The 20,956-nt window shown below is 45.5% G+C and overlaps 1 protein-coding gene across 11 annotated transcripts in view; it reads left to right on the top strand.

The window, feature by feature from the left end:
• RASSF7 (Ras association domain family member 7) overlaps positions 1–20,956 on the top strand; it is a 141,085-nt gene that overhangs the window by 82,047 nt on the left and 38,082 nt on the right. The window contains exon 1 of one of the 11 annotated variants that reach the window (XM_074997894.1): positions 7,838–7,858. The exons of 9 other annotated variants lie outside the window; for them this stretch is intronic. The gene's annotated coding sequence lies outside the window, so the exon portion shown is untranslated. Of the gene's footprint in view, positions 1–7,837; positions 7,859–14,966; positions 15,088–20,956 lie in introns of those variants that run through there. One more of the 11 variants, XM_074997891.1, reaches the window with a different exon arrangement.

Raw genomic sequence — 20,956 nt, 5'->3', positions numbered from 1 at the left:
GGGATTTTTATGTCCCTAATTTGCACTTCTGGGAAAGTAATCCAGACACCAACTGGGTGTGGTCCACTGTACTATGTAATGGTGCCTTAGACACCACCTATGGGGAGAATGAGTCTCTTCTACCCCTTTAGCTGAGAGCTAGTGTAGCTGCCCACACAAACTCAAACCTGGGACCTCTGGAGCTTAGTGCAGGTGCCCCTACAGCTTGAGCTAAAGGCCAGCTTGCTCTCAGCTGGGGCTGTAGAGGACACTCACTCTTTCCTGTGAAGTGGTCTAGGTACCACTATGTGGGACAGTGAACCACACATACATTTGTGGGTTGCTCGAACCATAAAGTCTCCTGCACTTTACTCCAGAGGTCCCAGATTTGAGTCCGCCAGTGGGTGGTTACTCAAACTCCTACTACAGACAGGCAGAACCACTGTTTGCCTGGGTGAAAATCACCCTCTTGAAGTACCAGTCAGGTGCAGCCCATCTGTTGTGGTTTATTTACCTTGTTTATTACCAGAGGTTTTGCAGGGTTGCAGCTACACCCACAATCTGGTAAATACCCATCTATGGATGAGGTCTGTCAGGAAGGGTCTAACTTCATATCACTCAATAATTTGAGTCTCCTCCAGTCGGAAGTGTCTTCACACCTGAATGGGCTCTCTTGCCATTACGACCTCTTTATATCCCACCAGTGGTCTCTGCTGTTTTGGAATAGTATAAACTGCAAAACCCCCGTGAACAGGCAATGCTGCAGTGAGATTTTAAGTGGAGAAGTGCCTTTCTACCCCAAGCCCGTAAGTGGGGAGGGAGGAGGTCTGTGCACTAAAGCTGAACTCATTATTGCCTTGAAGTGCAAAGTACTGGACTCTGTCAGGCTGAAGCAGCTCCTTTTGACTTGTCAGGTCTAATTAGGATAGAAAATGAAGACTCTCTTTTTGTAGCTCCAGGGTACCATGACAGATAGCATTGAGCACAAATGAGCCTGGCTCATGGGTTGGGGCAAGTGATGGGAAGTGCAGATTAGAAACCATAATGAAATGGCTAAGAGTGCCTGCTATTGTTTGGTGTCCATGGTGTCGTTTTTTCCTTCTTCTCGGGGTTTCCCGCAAAAACTGCAGCCGCCTCTCACACTTGCTGCTGCCAATGACAAGTCAGTGGCCCTCCTGTTTCTGTGCTTTGGGCTTTGAAACTACAAACCCTAATCCTCGCAAAAACTTTGTGTGGGAGGCTGGGAGTAACCCCTGCTTTAGAGCTAGGGAAAGTGAGGTTCACCCAGCTAGCCTTAGAGCTGGATGTAGAATTTCAGAGGTTCCGCTTCCAGACCACTGCTAGATCAGGGCCTCCAGTTGGTGGTCATGGGGCCGCCGTTGGAGGGGTTGCAAGCATGTTTCTGTGGGATTATTCTCTGTGGTTAGCTGGGAGAAGGAGTCCCCAAAATTTTTCTGTGGTAAAGTAGGGACACAGCATAGAGAAGGTACGGAACCACTCCCCTCAATGCCTTGCTGGAAGTCTGCTAAATATGTTCTCTGCCTTCTTTTTGCCTTGCAGGGACACTGCCATATAAGTGAAGAGAGTCATGTGGGGAGGTGGTGTGGCTCAACTGAGGTACTAGCCTTTCAGTAAGTCAGTTCTGTAGGTGCACTAGTGGGATGGCACCGGTTTAAATGTCTGGCATGGAATTGACTACTTTTGGGGAGCACTGCCATAGTAGTACAAAGTTAGACCTGGTCAGGATAGTCCTGGAAGCACTGCCTTCAGGATTCCACACTCTATAGCAGGGGTTAGCGGCCCGTGACCTAACTGAGGCTTCAGTCCCTTCTCTATACTCACCCTTGATATCTAGAAGGCCAGGTCAGACCAGACCTTTGGAACATAATATGGGTTCTTTCACCATTCAAAGACATGGCTGCATTGCTTTTGGTTGCTGCTTTGCTCTGTGTGTGCATGTGTGTGTGTGCGTGCGCGCACGCATGCACGCGCACATGCTTTGCTCTCTGGATGGATACTTTGTGACAGCCATGGTACTTACTGTGCAGAGAATATATGTCAGGTAGCACCCATCAGTTGTAACCAGCTGTGTTCCAATATCCTTATGCTAGCTCTCTTTATCTGACCAAGCCTCAGGACAGAAGTGGGTGCCCCGTTGAAGACTGACTGTAGCGTGACTCCTTTCTGTGCAAAGAGTGCTTATTTGATAAAATAAATACCTGGATGCAAAGCGACAGAGAGAGAGCCATGTTTGTCTGTATTCTGTCAAAACAAAAAAGCAGTCAAGTAGCACTGTAAAGACTAACAAAATAATTTTAGGTGATGAGCTTTTTTGGATGCAAAGCATATGTGAGCTGGAGCGTGTCTGGGGAAGAATGTACCTGGGTGCGATGGCTAGACTTGAAGGTGCTTTTGAGAGGCTAGATGCCTAACTGCACTGGGAAGGCAGCAGAAACGAACAGAGGAAATTTTAAAATTGGGGGGGGGGGAAATCCAGACTACCGCACAGGGATTTAATCCATATTTAACAAACCAGACAGCCTTAGAGTTATGGGCTTTGGAATGAGTTGCGTGCCTTTGGACTTCTTTGTCCTGGAACTTGCTGTTTGGTGACTGAAGGTGCAAATGAAGAATGGTTTATTCTGGGGCTTGGCTGGTTTTCTGGCTTGCTGTGCAATAATTTATCAATGCACCTAACGTCACTGAGGAAAGCGATTTCTCTCTTCTCCCCCCCACACTTATTCCCAATGCCTTAAATATTTTATGAGATCTGCCATCAAAGTCAGTTTGGTGTTCTCCAAAAGGGGATGGGGGAGAAGTGGGTAGTTTTAATTAACTGCCCCTCCCCTGCATTGGGTTTCATCAGATGATATATTTTCCCAAGTCACTAGAACATTGGCACCTGCTGTGGTACTGAATCAATAGTCCCTGTTGTTGTGGTCTCTGCCAGCGGACAATGGAGTATGATATGAGTCATGCCTCTCCAGTTGAAAGCAAGGGAGGGTAACACACAAAGGCTCATTATCTGCCTATCAAGGGGTGAGGGCCTGGCCATCCATACGCGGACTTTCCAAAACAATCCCCCTTTTATAAGGAGTAGCCCCTCCCCAACACAAACCTAGACAGAAACAACAGGAAACAAAAACTTTGGCCCTTTTGAAATGTAATTAGATTTGCTTGCTGCAGAGCTGTTGTCCTTGCTGAGGGTCCTCCCCACCGCTGCCAGGCACTGGCCTCTGGCAGAGTGATAGTCAACGGCTATTCTCCTGTGCCGAGCTCACCTCTCAGCAGTTTGGAATGCTCTTTGTGTAGGAGCTCTGCAGCTGCCCGGGTGCTCTGGATTTTCCATGACCTGCCCATTTTCTGGAGGAGGATTTAATGCATTTATATTGCTGTGGTGCCCACAGATGCTAGCTGAGGGATTTTGGTTCTGAAGTTAGTTCTATATGTAGACACGTTGTAAGCGCTGCAGGGTGAGGTCTCTGTGTTCCAGTCAGTCAGGTTCCAGTACTGTAACTAGCCACAAAAAATGCTTTGTTTTCTGTGTTTTTAAAAGTAGGAGTGAGGAGCCGGGCGACTTGGTTTTCAGGTGGGAATGTAAAGGCCCTTCCTGATCAAAAGAACATCAGGTCTAATTGGTTAACACATTCCAGACATTATCTCTGCGTAGTAAATACAGTTAGCACATTGTTAAGGATGTTAATTTTACAGTTTCCAATCCTAGGATGGAAGACACATCCTTAAGCACACCTGTTGCTGAACAAGGCACCTGGAGAGGTCCACACTGAAATTCAACCCCCTGGGTGACCCATTGGGAGGTTTGGAGCAGCCTCCCTAGGTCCCATGGGGGATTACCAGGGCCTGTCAGTGGTCTGGCTCACCCCCACGCTTGCCAGCAGAGCTGTGGGAAGCTAACTGCCATGGCCCTAGTACCTTGCTCCACCAAGTGACTTGGCTGAGAGCTGGACTCTAGGGAGAACAGTGGGCTGGGGTCCTGTTGCTCTGCTTCCTGCCACTGGAGTGAGTGCGGGGGCTTCCTAACTCCTGCTGCTGGTGCCAGCCCCTCTCACTCACTCAATCCTGAGAGGGGTAGGAAGGGGCAAAGCAGGGATGGGAAGAGGCAGGGTGGGGCTTAGAACTGGTGGAATAGGAACAGGGTGGGAGGGTTGTCCCAGACCCTGAAATTCCCTAGGGATGGTGCTGCACCCAGGTCTGGCCTTTGCCAGCTGACTTGGACTAAAGAGCTGTGGTGTGGACATTATGGCTCAGGCTGCAACTTAAGCTCTGAGACTTCACGAGGTAGCAGGGTACCACAGCCTCGTAGCCTGAGCCCACACTAGCCCAATTGGCACAGCCAATCATGGGTCTAATTGCAATGTAGATACATCCTAACCCCCTGGCCTGATACTGGCCTGCATTTTCAAAAGTCAAATGTTGCCTGCTCAGAGTGCACCCTCCTATGAAATGGAAGAACTTAACTTCTCTTTTCTGTTCCATGCAAAAAACATGATGTGTCCTAAGCAAACATTATCTTTCCTCCACTTTGCTTCACGCAAGCTGCTTTTTGCCAGGCTGTCCTGCAGTGTTGCTCTGCTGAGTGATGGGGGTTCTTGCATAAAGAAGCATGGAAGTATGTTAGTTTGTGGGATAAAATATGCAGAGAACTACAGTGCTGGTGTTCAAAGTTGTCTTGATGATTTAGACAATTCCTCTGAAAATGGCAGCCTGCAGTGCTGCTGTAAGCATAAGAAAACAAGTCATGCCTATGGCTTCTCCTTGTCACCCCTGCCTTTTGTGCTCCAGGCACCCCTCTGCAACAGGAAGCTAATTGAGGTTTGCAGATGAGAGTTTATAAAGTGTGGGGAGAAGTTGTTGATCACAGAGCTTGTCTAAAGGCAGCTATTTCACTGGCTCAGTTTGAGGGGTAACTTAACTAAGAACAGCCCCATCACTGAATGAACTAAGATGTGATAGGGTATTAGATCTAATAGCATCTATGCAAGGGGCTGGCATGGGTCTAACTAAACTTTATTTAGAAACCAATTGATGTAAAGTAGTTGTGTATGTGTGGACCAAGCTTGTGCACCAGGACAGCAGCTATAGAGGGGGATGTTAGCAGTCTACTGTCTGCCTATAGCTTGAAGAATGAATTCCATTGCTTAAGTCTAATTATCCTCAGGTTTTTCTGTGTTTTGAGTACAAGGCTGCCTGTCTTGGCTGGCTGAGCTATTATGGCAGGTTCTGTGAGGCTACCAAACCATTACTAATGCCCAAGGGCATCTCTAATTGGATGTTTCATTAATAAATGCTGCTCTTGGCTGTGTGGGAAATCTGGGCAGGGATGCTTCATTATTATATGACTTGGGATATAGTACTGGAAGGGACCTTCCTCCTTGTAGTCTAGACAGCAACTAGACTATTTATTGCAGGTTGCACATCACACCAGCACAACTGCTTGTGGTGTAACTAATTACCCTTGCAGGTGGAGCCTGCTGGAGAGTCCGCAAATGTTAATTTGTATATTTGTGTCTTGTTCAGACTTTGGAAACCACAACTTTTTTGATGTGAAGGACAAATAGGTGATTTAGTTTTATAGTGTGTTGGCCACTCTAACCATATAGTCTGACCACCCTTGGAATACCAGCCATAGACTTCAGCCTAGTTGTCGCTTGACTAGAGCATCTCTAGAATGTCATCCAGGTGCCTACTGATTGAACAGTTTATCAAGGGATGCAGTAAATTCTCCAGTGATGGTTGGAGGGTTTAAAATTTTACATCTAATGGAAGTTTGCGTCAGGAGTCTTCCATTATCGTGTGCCAGTTTAGGCTTAATTTTTTTGATTTGTAGTTGAAACTGAAACTCCCTGATAAAGTAAAATCACTCAGCAGGCAGGGTGGAGTGATTTAAAATTAATTGATTTGAATTCCTTGATATCGATAGATAGAACTCTCTCATAGTGAGGCTATGTATTTTAAACAGCAAACAAAACCTAACATGCAAATCTGAGCTTTTGTTACTGTAGGTTAAAATTTACAATGAACTAAATCATGCTAGTTTAAATCCAATAGTGCTAATTTATCACCTTTGAATTTTACCCTAAAACCCTTGACCGTTAAGCTCCTGACAACTCAAATACATTAAAGAGAGAAAAGCAGTCAAAGTAGCACTTTAAAGACTAACAAAAATAATTAATTAGGTGAGCTTTCGTGGGACAGACCCACTTCTTCAGACCATAGCCATACCAGAACAGACTCAATAGTACGGCTATGGTCTGAAGAAGTGGGTCTGTCTCATGAGAGCTCACCTAATAAATTATTTTGTTAGTCTTTAAAGTGCTACTTGACTGCTTTTTTGTTTTGGTAGCATATAGACTAGCACGACTTTCTCTCTGTTACTATTCAACATTAAAGAGAGACGTTGTTCAGTCATGTGAACAGAGCCACTCGGGTGAATGGGACTCCTCATGGTTAGAGAATCAGAGAGGTAGCCAAGTTAGTCTGTATCTTCAAAAACAAGTCCTGTGGCACCTTATAGACCAACAGATATTTTGGAGAGTAGGCGTTCATCAGATGATGAAATGGGTCTTTGCCCACAAAAACTTATGCTCCAAAATATGTTAGTCTGTAAGGTGCCACAGGACTTGTTGTTTCTCATGGTTAGAGTTCAGCTTCCTGCATAATTGTTTGCAGTATCTGGGGCTAAAACTCTCCTTTCCTTTCCTTTTGATGGCATAATGTCTTTTTAAATTGTTTTAAAAAGTGTTCCTATGTTAATTAAAACTACCTAGACTTTTAAGTATTGTTATGGAGTATGCTTTATACATAACAGGCCAGATTTTTCAAAAAATAAAATTATAGAGTTAGACCATACTTAGAGAAGTCAGAGTTTGAAAGTTCAGTGATATTTCAATTTTGTGTAAATCTCCCCCTCCTCCCCCGCTGCTAACAATTAGGAAACTAATTAAAATTAGTAGGAAAATAGCCACCCAAGCAATCTGACTCTAAAATGGGAATAAAGAAATATCAACTTGGCAAATTATCTGATTCAAATTAATGTTTAAAAATTACGTTTATATAAAAGAAAAATGATGTTGGCTAGTGAAGAAATGTTGCCTTCCGACAAACAGGCCCTGTTCTCTGATGCCTGGCTCACACAAGCAAAATCTTACAAACATTTCCAAATACAGGTTGCACCTACAAAAACCAGCACTCTCTCATCCAGCAGGACCAGGGATGCTCCTGGACAAGAGAGACCAGAGAAGAAGGGCAGGCTGCCAGCTGCAAGGAGGTGGACAGCCCAGGGCTAGAACTCTGTGGCAGCCCACAGCAACAAGGGGCCAGGGCCAAAGCCTCCAGGATGCCAGAGATGGAGCCACCTGGAGGCCAGGGGCCGGAGCCCTGCTGCAGCCCGGGGGAGTCCGGGCCAGGGCTGCAGCCTTGTGGTTGTGCTGACCCCAGCGAGCCCTGGACTGGGTCTGGAGTCCAACTGCCCTGGGCTGGAACTCCAGGTGCAGGGCTGACTGGAACCCCGCTGCAGCCCCATGGAGCCCAGGGCTGGGATTGAAGCCGTGTGACAGCAGTGCAGGGGCTGAGGACAGAGCCCTCTAGCAGGTTGGGGGGGCATAGCAGAAAACTTCCCTTGGCTTGGTGCATTCTCTCACTTGGAACTGGTAAGGTTCTGAGCATGCTGGACCAGGGAGGTGCAACCAGGATTGCTTTCTCCTATTGGCATAGTAGCTATGTGAGCGAGCTTACGGGGTGCATCTACATCAGAACAGTTACAAGCTTATGCGCACGCTAGTGTAGACATGATCTAACAGTGATTTCTGCATCCAGCAGATGGAGAAAGCCAAAGTGCCTTCAGGAGCTCGCTGTTCAGGTATGTGTCTGCTGTGGTTTAGTCAGGTAATTGGCACCTGGATTAGCCTAGTATAGATGTGAACAACCACTCACAAGTTACTGTGTCCTCACGGATGTCACTCTCACTTGGGTGTTGCTCACAGTTCGAGGCACATCCTGTAGGGGTCTTGTGCTGAGGGTGCTCATTCTTTTCCATTGAATTGTCAAGCACTGCAGTTCTCCAGGGCCCACGGGTTACGTTCTAAGGGAAAAGGAAAGCTGAGGTGTGGGAGGGTGAATGTATCTTTCTGGGAAGGCAGTTGAGTAATCCCAATTATTTCTCTGGCAATGCTTTTTTTCTTTAAAGGATGTGTGTAATGTATGAGTGTCTGGGAGGATTAACTGCAAAGAAGGCAGTGTAGCTGGGAAAGATAAAGAGGTTTGCTTTGTCTGTGATCTGGTGGCTTTAGAAAGCTAGGGCTATCTGAACTGGTTGAGGTTTCCCGAAAACTGGCAATACCTGTTACTTGGGATGGGGCTTGTCTGCTTTCTATCTGTTTTGAGACCTTGTTAAGCACACAGCACCCCTTCTGGTTTTAGATTGCTCCCCCTGCAGCCCAATTGTTCAGCTGTTGGGTTGCCAGGGAGGAAGAGAGAAAAGCAGGAACCTAGTCTGACCTCCCACAGAGCATAGGCCAAACACGAGGTCTCCAAGGTTTTACTGGGTTATTGTCCAGGACCAGATTAACCTAACCTGGTGCACACAGGGAGAGCGAACCCACCCCACACCTTCCTCCCATAGTGACTCTGATTTCAGGGGGCTGAGGAAGCTGGGACAAAGTCAAGTGAGACTGTGACTCCCATGTGCCAGGTTGTAATGCCAAGAGTGGGCAGCCAGGCCCAGCCATGTATGGAGAGTGTTGGGGTTTGCCCGCTCTCCAGCTTTTCTCTTTGCACTGAGTGTTGATGAGGATTGTGGTGCCAGGCCCGAGGATTCATGTGTGTAACAGGATTTGCAGGGGGAAAAAAAGAAACAATGCATTTGTTCGGCCACCTTAAAAAGTTTGAGCTCCAAGAGTATATTGTCCTAGTGGTTCCATCTGTCCTTAAAATCTTTGTCTCCAAGTTATCCATTTAAAAACAAGAAGTCCTGTGGCACCATACAGACTAACAAATATTTTGGAGTATAACTTTTCATGGGCAACGACCTGCTTCATCAGATGAAGCGGGTCTTTGCCCACGAAAAGTTATGCTCCAAAATGTCTGTTAGTCTGTATCTTGAAAAACAACAAGAAGTCCTGTGGCACCTTATAGACTAACTTGGCTACCCCTCTGAAAGTTATCCATTGTTGTTCTTCGATGGCTCATTTTTACAGGGAGGTTGATAGGAAGAGGGAGGAAGTGATTGTTACAGATGTCTTTATATAGCCTTGTTTTATAGTTGTGTTCACTTTACGTGCTTTCTTTCATCCTCCTATGTCAGAACATTCTCTCAATTTCACCAAAGGAGTGGGGGGTGGGTCAGTGTTGATAAGGGGACATCATTTAGTGGAGGTGTTTTCAGAGTGTATTAATGGAGTTTTAAAAAGTGCAAACAAATGCAGAGAAACTTAAAAGAGGGATGTGCAGTCAGGAGAGCAGATAAATTACTGTCTCAGAGATCAGTGTGGGAACTTGTTGAACACAAATGGTTTGTATTGCCACAGTACCTTGGTGCCTCATGGATTAGGACCTCCTTGTGTTAGGTGCTGTACAAAGACAAAAAAAAACCCCACTGCCTGTCACGAAGAACTCACAATCTAAATTGGCCTTCATACGACCACCCTGGTGACCTAAGAATAGAGGGAGGTCCCCTACTTCCAAGAGTCCCCTTTAAAAGAGTTTGCATATGGGAAGTAACTTTCACAATACAGCTTGAGGTCTGAAATTGAGTCTTTTGGAACGTCACAGGTGTCACGCTGACAGCTGATGGCCTTTCAGGCAGTTTCACCTCCTTTCTCTTCCCTGATTCTGAATTTGACGCTTGAGGCAACAAGTGAGCCAGGGCTTTGGGTGCTGGGCTGGTGCTTAGACACTTAAGTCTGTGGCAGAGAATTCAACCTATGTGGTTCTGGGCAAGTCACTTACCTTCTCTGTGCCACAGTTCTCCATCCATAAAATGGGGATCATAGCACTGCCTCACCAGGTAAGGATGTTTGTGTAAAGGGGATGAGGCATTCAGATACAACGATAAGGGGTCAGGGCCATGCAAATAACTTAGACGACAAAGCGTTGCATAAAAATAAGTTTAGGACTTGATTGGTGAAGGCAGGAGGAGAAACTGGCTGAGAGAGAGTGAGAGAAAGCTGTTACATACAGACATAAAATTACTGGGAAAGTAGCACTTGAATATAGTTCTTCTCAGTCATCTGCCCTGTGTATCTTCCTCTGAACCAAAAGCACAAGTGGAAAAGTGATGAGGGAGCTTTCCTGCCTACCTAGGTGTGCACACGCAAAGCCTGAGTGCTTTGGTGAGTTTGGTTTCTGGGGAATGCCTGTGTTTATGCATCAGCCCCTCAGTTTCTTCCCATCCTTTATTTCTTCCATAATGAAGAGGAATGTGCAATTTCACTGGGTGAGTTCGGGGAAGAGAGAGGCTCCCAGTGAATGCCCGAGTTGTGGGCATTATGTGTGGGGGAAACTCATTTTGGTCACAAAACAAAACATTTGCATGGAAATAGCCTGTCTAACCTCTTGAAAAGAGCCCCCTCCCCCCCTTGTGCGTTCTTCACCGTGGAACAAAAACCCAAGTGTTTCCCTGAAAAGCTGCATTAGGGCTCTGAGCTGCTTTTTATTATAAAAGAGGTATGACCGGGGGGGGGGGGGGGTCTCCTAAGATCTGGGAGGGCTCTGCAGATGGGAGATACCAGCAGCTCATTTCCTGCAGAGTCAGGTGGTATCAATGCTGCTGAAGCCTATGCCATGCAGTCTTTTCTCCCAGTGCACCTTGCACAATGGATCCAACTGGAATTCTTTGAAAGGTGATACTAGCGAAGTACCAGCCAATGTTCCCAGCAGACTTGGAGGAGTGATTGCTCTACCCCGTCCAACTCCTCAACAAAGAAGACAAATACCCGCTATTGGTGAAGGCCCATAAAGCACTGTGGTGCTCCTCAAACATTTGAGGAAGATGGAGAGAGACCCGCTAAAGACTTTGGTCTAAGGATCCAACCCAGCAATGCAGAAATCTGCTTGCAATGAGCTCATCTACTCTGCACCCCAGTGATTTCAGTGGGGTTCGGTCCAGGTGCAGGGAGCCCATTGAAGGCAGCATGTCCATGTACACAAAGCTGATTGCAGGAGTGGGGCCTACTTTGGACAAAGCGGAGCATGAAGAGAGATAGAGGGATAAGAGTTAAGTCCTCTCAAACAGCGAGTGAAGCAAATTTCCACGATGCTCTTTCCCTAGATGCCACTTGGGAGTTTTCATCTGGAGAGTTTAGCCTTTGGCCAGTGAGTGATAGACAAATTCAAAGGTCTGCAAACTCCTCACCTTTTCTTTTTTTTTTTTCTTTCTCCTTTTGCCTCTGTCCCCACATTCAAAATCTCTTGTTGCTGTGAGTGGGTTATGGTCTTTGCTTCTCTAGCACCCTGGGGTATGTCTGTGTGAGGCAGGAGCTCCGCCCTGCCCCTTCTCTTCCATGGAGGCAGGAGCTTGCTCAAAGCCGTGATGCTTATGGATTAATAAAAGACCAGCTAGTGCTACTAACCACCACCTATATGGTAAAGCTCTGCATCTTAATTATTTATTAATGAAGCTGTTATAAGTAGGACTATTAGTGACTTTAAAAAGTGTCCCCAACTTGCACCGTAGATAGAAATCAGAAGGTCAGATTTCAGCGCTCATCCTTGGAAAGGTTGCTGACCCCTGGTCTATGCTAGCGTGGTGCTGTTGTACGCTACAGAGCTACACTTCCTACGTTGAGAGAAGGGGTTATCCACTGACCTAGTTAATCCATTTTCCAAGATGCAGTAAGTAGCTAGGTTAACAGAAGAATTCTTCCATCAGCCCACCTATATCTGCATCAAGGATTAGTAACCAGGATTAGGTTGTCCTAAGGATGATACTCAAGATGTGAAATTTTTCACAGCTCTGAATGATGTAGCTAGGGAAATCTAATTTTAAAGTGTCAGCCAGGTTGATTTCTTGTTGGGTGCTGTGCCGAGGGAATATCTGTTGTACCCTCTCCTTCCCTTAATTGCTGATTTTGGGGAGTGGTAGGTGTGCTGCCAGCAGGAATGCTTATATTTCTCTAAAGCAGTAGTGGAAAAATTGACCCATTTCCTGTGGGTTTTAACCCAGCCTATGGGATCCTGAACATCATCTCTGAAAAGAGAAGGAATTCTGGTCTGAGTTTTACTTTGTTACAGTTTGGTAAAGCTATGAATACCTGCAGAGGTCCTGGCACTGCCTGCATATTTTCCTGAATCTTCATTGGTTTGTAGTTCACATTTAGAAGGTCACCTCTGCAAACACAGGATGTCATGTTGTAAAGAGAGATTAAAAAACTTGAAGCTGACAAGACTTTGGAGAAGTGTTATGTGATTGAGTGTTGGAGTTTTTTCAAGTCCTGCTACTGGGGAACACACAACTTCTACTGGATAATATACAGCTGGAGGCCACAAGCTTAGAAAACACGTGATGGTAGAGCTAAAATCAAATGCTACTTCTGAAATACAGGATAGACGTTAAGAACTACATTACACTTGCCCCTATTCCCCCAGCACACTGATTGCAGTTCTTATAAATGTGTGTGTATAAAAGCCCTTTTTCCTTAGAATATGTAGCTGAGGAGGAATTTGGCTTGTCTTATACTAGTTTTTATTGCTGTACAAAACCCTACAGAGATGCTCATCTAAAATTTGCCTCTTCCCAAGTTTACTGCAGAAACATCTTGAACTATTAAGTAATTTCTTATTTTCAGTGCTACTCCTCTATAGTTCCCATAACCTTGAATTTCACTGTAATGCTGAATTCATTTTATGTCTTTGGCGTTATCCAGCATTCACTCTGAAGGATACAACTTACTGTTTTAGGTCTAGATAACTCTTAAGTGAGTTTTAAGAGAGCTGGCTCAGAAGCTCTCAGGTCCATTATGTTGATTTTTCAGTAGCTCCTGAACACTGCAGGGGTTCCAGAAGATCAGAAGGAAGCTGATGATATCAATATTTCAAAGGGCGTATCAGTCTGATATTGATCTGTAATGACTGACATATAGGATCTCATTAAGAATTAAAGAAGGTTAATTAAAGACAGTCAACATAATTTATTGGACATAGGCCCTATCAAATTAACTTGCTATCTTTTTAATGAGTTTAAAGTTTGCTAACACTGTTGATGTAATATATTTAAACATATGTAAGGCATTTGACTTGGCACCGCATGGCATTTTGATTAAGAAACTAGAATGATAGATTAACATGGCATGTATTAAATGGATTAAACTGGATTAAAAAGAGGTTAAGAACTCAAAATGCAAGTTATAAGTGGGCAGTCCTCTCTAAGTGGGTATTTCAGTGGGGTCCCCCAGGGATTCCTTGTCTGTTTACTATTAATATTTTTCTTAGTGAGCTGAAAGAAACCATAAAATTGATGTTGATGGTTTGCAGATGACACACAGACTGGGAGAGTGGTAAATAAGGAAGAGGAAAAGTCAGCAAGAGAGCGCTCAATACAGATTGCTTAGTCAGGCCTGCTGGCAGGAGGGTGGGGTGCCAAAGGGGGCAGTTGCTCAGGGGCATTTTAAAGGGGCAGCTGCCACAGCTGAAGCAGCAGACGAGACAGCTGGCGTTCTGGGCCTCTCTGACCTGCCATGGTAGCGCTCCTCTGCACGGCTGGGGGGCGGGGGGGTGAGGGCAGCACTGTGAGGCACTAAGGGCTGTCTGCCCTGGGCCTGCCCCTTTCACCCTTTGGCCCCAGCCCTTTTGGGGACACAGAGCTGTGCCTCCTTCCCAGTGGACCCATGGTGGCTGTCGGCCTTGCTGTTCTTACTGAACTGGGTGCAAGTAAAACAGTGTTTGATAGAGAGGCAGGTAGACTCAGGTACAGCCTTAATGCCAAGGATGAGACTCCTTTACACCTAGGTGACCAGTGAAGGGCCTTGAGGAAGGAGGTCCTTTGGTCAGGGCTGGAGGAAGGGAAAATGTTTGACATGTTGGCTAGGTTGAGGGAAGACGGTGATAAGGCCACAGGAATTCGTTTTGGAGACTGCCTGCTCTTGGGATTGAGAGAGGAATGAAGGGGAGAACTTTAGAAATTCCTTTAGAGGAAAGAGCAACAAAAAGAACCAGTGAGAGTTGGGGCATAAGGAGTCAAAAGCAACCCCAGAATTAGGAATCTGGATGGTGAGAAATATAGAGGTGAGGGCAATAGTGATGGGGAAGATGGCCTTGGAGGAAAGCTGAGTTCAACTTCTGCCAAGTTTAATACAAGGAAGTGGTGGGATCTCCGTAGAGTTCTGCCCTCAGCTTGGTCAGCTGGTGGGCAGCAGATTTGGTCAGGTAGTGGGCCCTCAGCTTGGTTGGGGTGGGCAGCAGATTTGAGCCTGTGATGCAAAAGTGGTACAAAACCAGGGAGTGGATGAAATCACCTGAGGTGACCGCAGAGGGGAGTGGGGATGGAGGAAGGCAGGAGGCAGAAGAGATCATGTATTTGGGTTTTTTTTTTTTTGTTTTTTTTGTTTTTTCCCCCCCTAAACAATATAATGTTTGAAGATTTGGTTTCCAGTTAGCAGAGAAGCCTCTGTAATTAGGGAGGTGGAGAGGGGGAAGAGAGTCAGTTTGGTCTGTTTCCCGCTCCTGCTGCCTGCTGGTGATGCTTCCTCACAGAAATAGCTCATGCAGAGAATCATTGGGCAGGAATGTCTTACCTGGGGTGGGGGAGGGACTCTTATGTTAATCATAAACGGAAGAGAAATATTAGTCACTGTAGCTATTTAAAGTGGTTTTTAAAACCACCCTGCTTTGTGATTAGCTCCAGTTCAGCTGGTTTCCTTTTTCGTTCCCATACCCCCCTCCCCCACCCATGCTACTGGAGGAATGTTGGTTAACGATTGCCAGAGGTAGTGGGCTGGGCTGGGCTTTGGCAAATGGCAGGAGGCTGAAATGCACCAAGCAAACTTTGCTACTGGGGCAGGAAAACAGTCCCAGCTGTGTGTCTGGGAGTAGATTAGTGCGCATACAACTGTGCCATCCGGCTGGCTTCCTCGTCACCTGCTGAAGAACAGTGAAGTGAGTTTCGTTTTTATGTGCATTTGGATAGCTGTTTCTTCCCTGAAAAGCAGTGTGTGTTTGCAGCAATGCCTGGCTGACTCCGAAATGCTAGCAAAGACATGGCACAGGTAGTTTGTACCTCAGTGTAACTAGGCAAGGTCAACTGCAGATGTGGGGGGATGGTATGGGGCTGACCTCACCTCACCACGTCAAGGTACATACTCTCTGTGCCTGCACTCGGCCTAGGCTGCACAGCCAGCTAGGTACTGCCGTGTAAAAACGAACCAGTTTTTGCTGTGAAGACCATATGTGTGACCTAATCTCCCTCCTCCACTTAAGACTAAGGGGGTAGTAACCACCAGATGGTCTATTGAGTTGTTAAATGCTTTCCAAGCAATTCAGATGCCTTGAACCTGACATTGCTACAGAACAATTCATTTAGGAAATGGAAATGCCGGCAGGGGAAGGATTACAAATACTTGATATGCTGATGACAACATGGGTGAAAGGAGCGCAGTTTGCTTGAAATACTTTTAAAAAGTTAATGAAATCTAGCTTGAGATACTACACCTGCTCCAAATCCCTGTGCACCCTTTTTCAATGGGAGGGAAAAGGGTTAATGTTGTGGGGGGGGTGTGTGTGTGTGTGTGTGTGTGTGTTACTTAGACTTTGCACCAACAGCAAAGTGTGAAATGGGCTTTGTGGCGTATTGCCAAGTGCAGAGAGTTTGAGGAAATACTTTTTCTCTGATCTTTTGATTATAGTTTTGTGTGTTGTATCTTTTTTTTTTTTTTTTTTTTTTTTTAAATCCTATGTGGCATAAATGGATGGTGTGCCTTGTAGACAGCAGACCTTTGGGGTGAGGGGACTAAACCAGTTTTCTCTAGCAGAGAGATGACACAGAACTCATAATTTTGTGGACTTTGCTCTCCATTGTGTTCTGAAGTGATACTGGTAGGCTGTTAATAAGGCTCTTAGCCAGGGTGCAAGCAATATTAGGGGCTTAGAGGGAGTCTGGCACCGCCATCCCTCCAAGCAATAATACTATGAGACAGAAGTCCTAGAATCCCGGTGGGTAAACTTTATGGCCTGAGGGCCACAACTGGGTATGTACATTGTATGACAGTCCATGACCACTCATGACATTAACAATTCATGTTCAAACAGGGAGAATACAAGTTTGTTTCAAAATCAACACCGTTAAAATAATGGTGGTGGTTTTTTTTATTTTCACCACACAGTTTTGCTGTGTGTGTGTTAGGTAAAACTGTTGCGTGTACTGTACTGTGTTTAAAAAAAAAAAAAAAAACAAAAAACAAAAAAAAAACCTGCAGCGAATTTTTTTTTTATCAGAACATCTATTTGAGGTAAATCAGTCGTTGCTAGAGTTTGCATTTCTTTGTGTGGCAAATAGTGATCCTTGCCTCCAAAGTCCTGTTCCTCTCGTGGATCAGAGAGCTCTAATATTTAATGTGGCGTTCTCTGGCACATCATCTTACCTCTGTCCATGTCTATTCAGCCTCTTTCCTGCTCTGTTGGCTTAGTCCTGAGGTCAGCAACCAAAAGAACAACAAGTCTTTAATTTGATGAAAAACTCAATAATTCAAGAGCCACAATACAGATGAACGAGACGGTCCTTAATAAATAAAGTCAAACCATACTTTTTGTAACCATTTCATTTCAGTTTTCTGTCTTAAAGTGCATGTTGCCCTTCACAGCAGGAACGCCGCAAGCATCCTTTTTCTTTTCAAAATCAAGACTTTATTAGCAACACAATCAAAACCCAGATACCATATATCCCACAATGCACTGCACATATTAAAGGGGAGCTATCCAAAGTTTTGAGATCCCATATTATGCATCGTTGGGATTTATGTTCACCATGTATCAGGAAGATTTGGGTCTTTTATTTTTTTTTATTTTGCAATTACAGCATTGGTACCCACAAAGGTGTCCTTATAGAGCCACGTGCAGCTCCAGAGCTGCAGGTTGCAGACCCCTGGTTTAGTCTCTTGCTCTGCCTATTTTCTCTCAGCACCTGTGCTCTTCATCCCTTGTGATATTTTCACTCCCATGCTGCTGGGTCTGTTTACTCAGTATCCTTGCCACTCTTACTTCCTCCTTTGCCTGAGTCATGCAGATCAGGGTTGGGAGTGGGAGAGCCTTGTTACAATGACAGGCACCCTTGATAATAGCTGGAGTCAAAAGCTACAATGATTGACTGCTTTATGCACCAACTGGGATGCCTTAGTTCCAGGAGGGTGGTTAAAGTAGGCTGACAGGTGACAAGTAGCGGCTTTGGTAGTGAGCCAAGGTGAGACCAACTCTCAGCGTATGTGTGTGATGATGTCATTGCAAGGATGATTGGTATAGGTGGGTCCTGAGTCACCCGAGTCAGTACTTCCTGAGAAACATTTGTGGGTCTGCTTTGTATGACTACTGTACTCTGTCAAAAGGGTTTTGTGATGGGCTTAAATGCAGACAGTACCAACTGACAAAGCATGGCTCTTCTGGACTGGTGTTGTGTTTCCAGAGCGCACTACCATGTCTTTTTCACAGACAGCTTTTGGGCTCCCTCACCACCCCCCACCATTCTCCACATAATCCAGCATTGCACCTCAGTGGCTATTTGTTCTCCACTTACTGGGGTGGTTGTCTCACCGGTTCCTCAGCTACACCATACGCATGTGCATGTGGCGGTCTAACTGGGGCAGTGCTGTAGAGGCGCTGTGGCTTGGGCACAATTATGGAAGATGCTCTGGGCTGCAGCTGGGGCAGGTGACTGTCTTTTAGAGACTTGTTCCTGCAAAGCTGGCCGTAAAGAGGAGGCAAATGCAGAGTTTGCGCTGCATGCAGGGCTCGCAGGATAGTGCCTTCATTCTAATGAAGCATGAAGGGGCAAGCCAGAAACTAGAATGTGTGTGTGCCAAAGATGGACTCCCAGCTACTGTTGTGTCCCCTGAAACCCATGAGAATGAGAAGTGGAAACCAGAACCAGTCAAGGGAGGGAGAGGTGAGAATAAAACTTAGCACTAGCCTTATTCCCTGGCAGGCTTTCCCAGCAGTAGAAATACATGTTCTTGTGCCACTGGATTGTTACTAGGGAGAACGGCCCAGGGAGAGCCTTGTTTCTTGGTAACAAGGATGGGAAATGGGACTAATGGAAGTGAGTCCTTAGCTGCTATGAGTCTGGCTTGCCTTGGGGTGACTGGCTGAATGCTGTGCTATGCAGTAACATTTGAGGGCAACAGCTCAGCAGTGAGGCACTGGAACTGTAGCCAAGCAGTTGCTACCTGGTGCCATTGCCTAGGCATGATTGTAAACCCGCCTGAGCAGAGTGCCTGTCACCAGGCAGCAATTTTCATGAGCTGCAATGGACTCCCTGTGTGGCGGGAAGAAGGTGCCTGTGATGCTGCCTGTAGTCTGTGGAAAAGCTGCGCTTGTCCCGTTCAGAAAATACTGCCCACTCATTATCTTGGCACTGACCGGGGCTTGCCTGATCCAGCTCGAGGGGCTTGGGGCTCCAAACCCTCCATCCCACCACAGGCCAGATGCTATGGAGGAGAGCCTTGGGATTCAGATCCAGACAAGCTGCGGTCCAAATCTGGCCCATGGGCTGGCAGTTCCTGACCCCTGCTGTAAATCCATGTGACAAGTCGTGCTAAAAAGATCCTATTTTTATTTGAAATCAGCAGCTCCATGCCCATCTCTAACCACCTCGTCCATGTTGGTCACTCACACCATGTTAGAACAGCTCGAATTCATAAGGGTGTGTTTTAAAACCAGCTGCTCTTAACCAGAGGTAAGATGTTTGGGGAGGGAAGGTATCCTTTAATAAAACTACCTCACTGTTATGTATAAAGAGTCTGTTTCCATGACTTAGTTTCTCTAGTTGCTTTGTAATTAGTCATGTCTTCGTGGTTCCTAACCTGATGTGGTATTGATCCTGTGGAACTCTTGTCTAGAAGGTGATGTGGAGGCCAAGACTATTACAGGGTTCAGAAAAGAACTAGATAAAATCACGGAGAATAGGTCCATCAATGGCTATTAGCCAGCATGGGCAGAGATGTTGGCCCCAGCCTGTTTGTCAGAAGCGGGGAATGAGCAGCAGGGAATGGATTACTTCCCAGAATGCCTGTTCTGTTTGTTCCCCCTGGAGCATCTAGCTCTGGCCACTATTGGTCTGACCCAGTGTGGCGGTTCTTATATCTTTCATTGGGTTCCTCAGGGTTACTGTAATAAAAAATACATAGCTTTTATAATGTCCCGTCCTTCCCTCATTCCATCCTTACCCAAAACTGAAAGCAATTATTTTTCCAAGTGTTTTTTGAAAAAAATTCCTGATTGACATCCATTATCACATAGTTCAGCCCCTGCTGGTTTGGGAAGGTGTTGAAATCCTGTAGAGAAATGCTTTTCCTGAGGTGATCCTGCCCGCCCAGCCGGAGCAGGAAGTAGTGGTGTAGAGCTGACAATTCAGGGTGACTTTTTAGCTAAGTGTCCAAGTTTTCTGTAGTTTGTCCATCACTTGAAGATGTGCATTCAGTGCATTCTCATAACAATTCATGCTTCTATCACAGAGGTAGCCGTGTTAGTCTGTATTTTCGAGAACAACGAGAAGTCCTGTGGCACCTTATAGACTAACAGATATTTTGGAGCATAGGCTTTCATGGGCAAAGACTCGCTTAGTCACATGCATGAGTGGGGGACAGGTCTCTGCCCGCGAAAGCTTATACTCCAAAATATCTTAGTTTATAAGGTGCCACAGGACTTCTTGTTGTTCTCATGCTTCTAGTTTCACTTGCCTTCTCTCCTCTGGCAACAGGTGTGAATAGCTCAGCTGTCAGAGTTAGTCATATACTGATAGTATGCAGGTTCCTAGGTGTAGAGAGAGGAATTCAAAACACTTGTCTAGCTGAGTTGAAAACACTCCTCCTTATAACTTTCTAGGCATCTCTGAGTATTGCATTCTCTCTCTGGGTGAAGCACTACTTCTGGAGTTTGCTTTGGCTGGCAGGAGAGAACATACCAAAGTGTGGCCTTCTGTCTAACAGAATGGTTTTCTACTTACAAAACAAAAAAGCAGTTTTGTAGCACTTTAAAAACAACAAAATAATTTATTAGGTGATCTTGTGGAACAGATCCACTTCTTCAGATCTGGAAATTCTGGTGGAAGTAAACTGCCATGATGAGAATTTAACAGAAAGGGGGGGAAATAAAATGAAAACTGATCAATCAACTGCATAGGACAGAAGGAGGCCAGCAGGAAAAGGGGTAAGAAAATTATTTACTGCAAATATCTATTAAAGTGAGTTGCCTGAGGTCATTATGGATATCAAAGACGGGGAACCTGACCTTGTAATGCATAGGTTAATTGCTCTCTTTATTGAGACTAATGGGTAAAGTGTCGAACTTGAGAATAAATTATCTTTATTGAGACCAAGGGAACTCACTTAACTTACCTCTCTGTTTCTATTTATGGTTCCAGTGCGCAGGGAGCGACTTGAGGTGTCCTTTTCGTAGCTTTGCTAAGAACCTGATTCACACCATAGGAATGGTGACATTTGATACATAGCTCATGTCATTTTTGTTGATTAGTATCGGGTAGTTGGTGTGCTTTCTGTCCTGCTTTACCCAGCAGGAGCAAGGGAGAAGCAAAGTGACATGTGACATATTTGATATTTCTAAAGCTAAACATACAATCAGGAAAAGGCCTTAGATCTTTCAAATACACTAAAATGAAAACAAGGGGCAGATCCCAAATGTATTTGTATTGCAGTCCCACTCAGGGAGCCCAAATGTAGAGTAGGCTGTGGTGTACCAGGCACTGTACAAACACTGAACAAAGACAGTCTCTGTCTTGAGGAGACTGTAATCCAAATACGGG

This window comes from Carettochelys insculpta, chromosome 6, assembly GCF_033958435.1.
Source record: "Carettochelys insculpta isolate YL-2023 chromosome 6, ASM3395843v1, whole genome shotgun sequence".
Lineage (NCBI taxonomy): Eukaryota > Metazoa > Chordata > Testudines > Carettochelyidae > Carettochelys > Carettochelys insculpta.
This window is presented reverse-complemented; position numbering and strand designations above follow the sequence as displayed.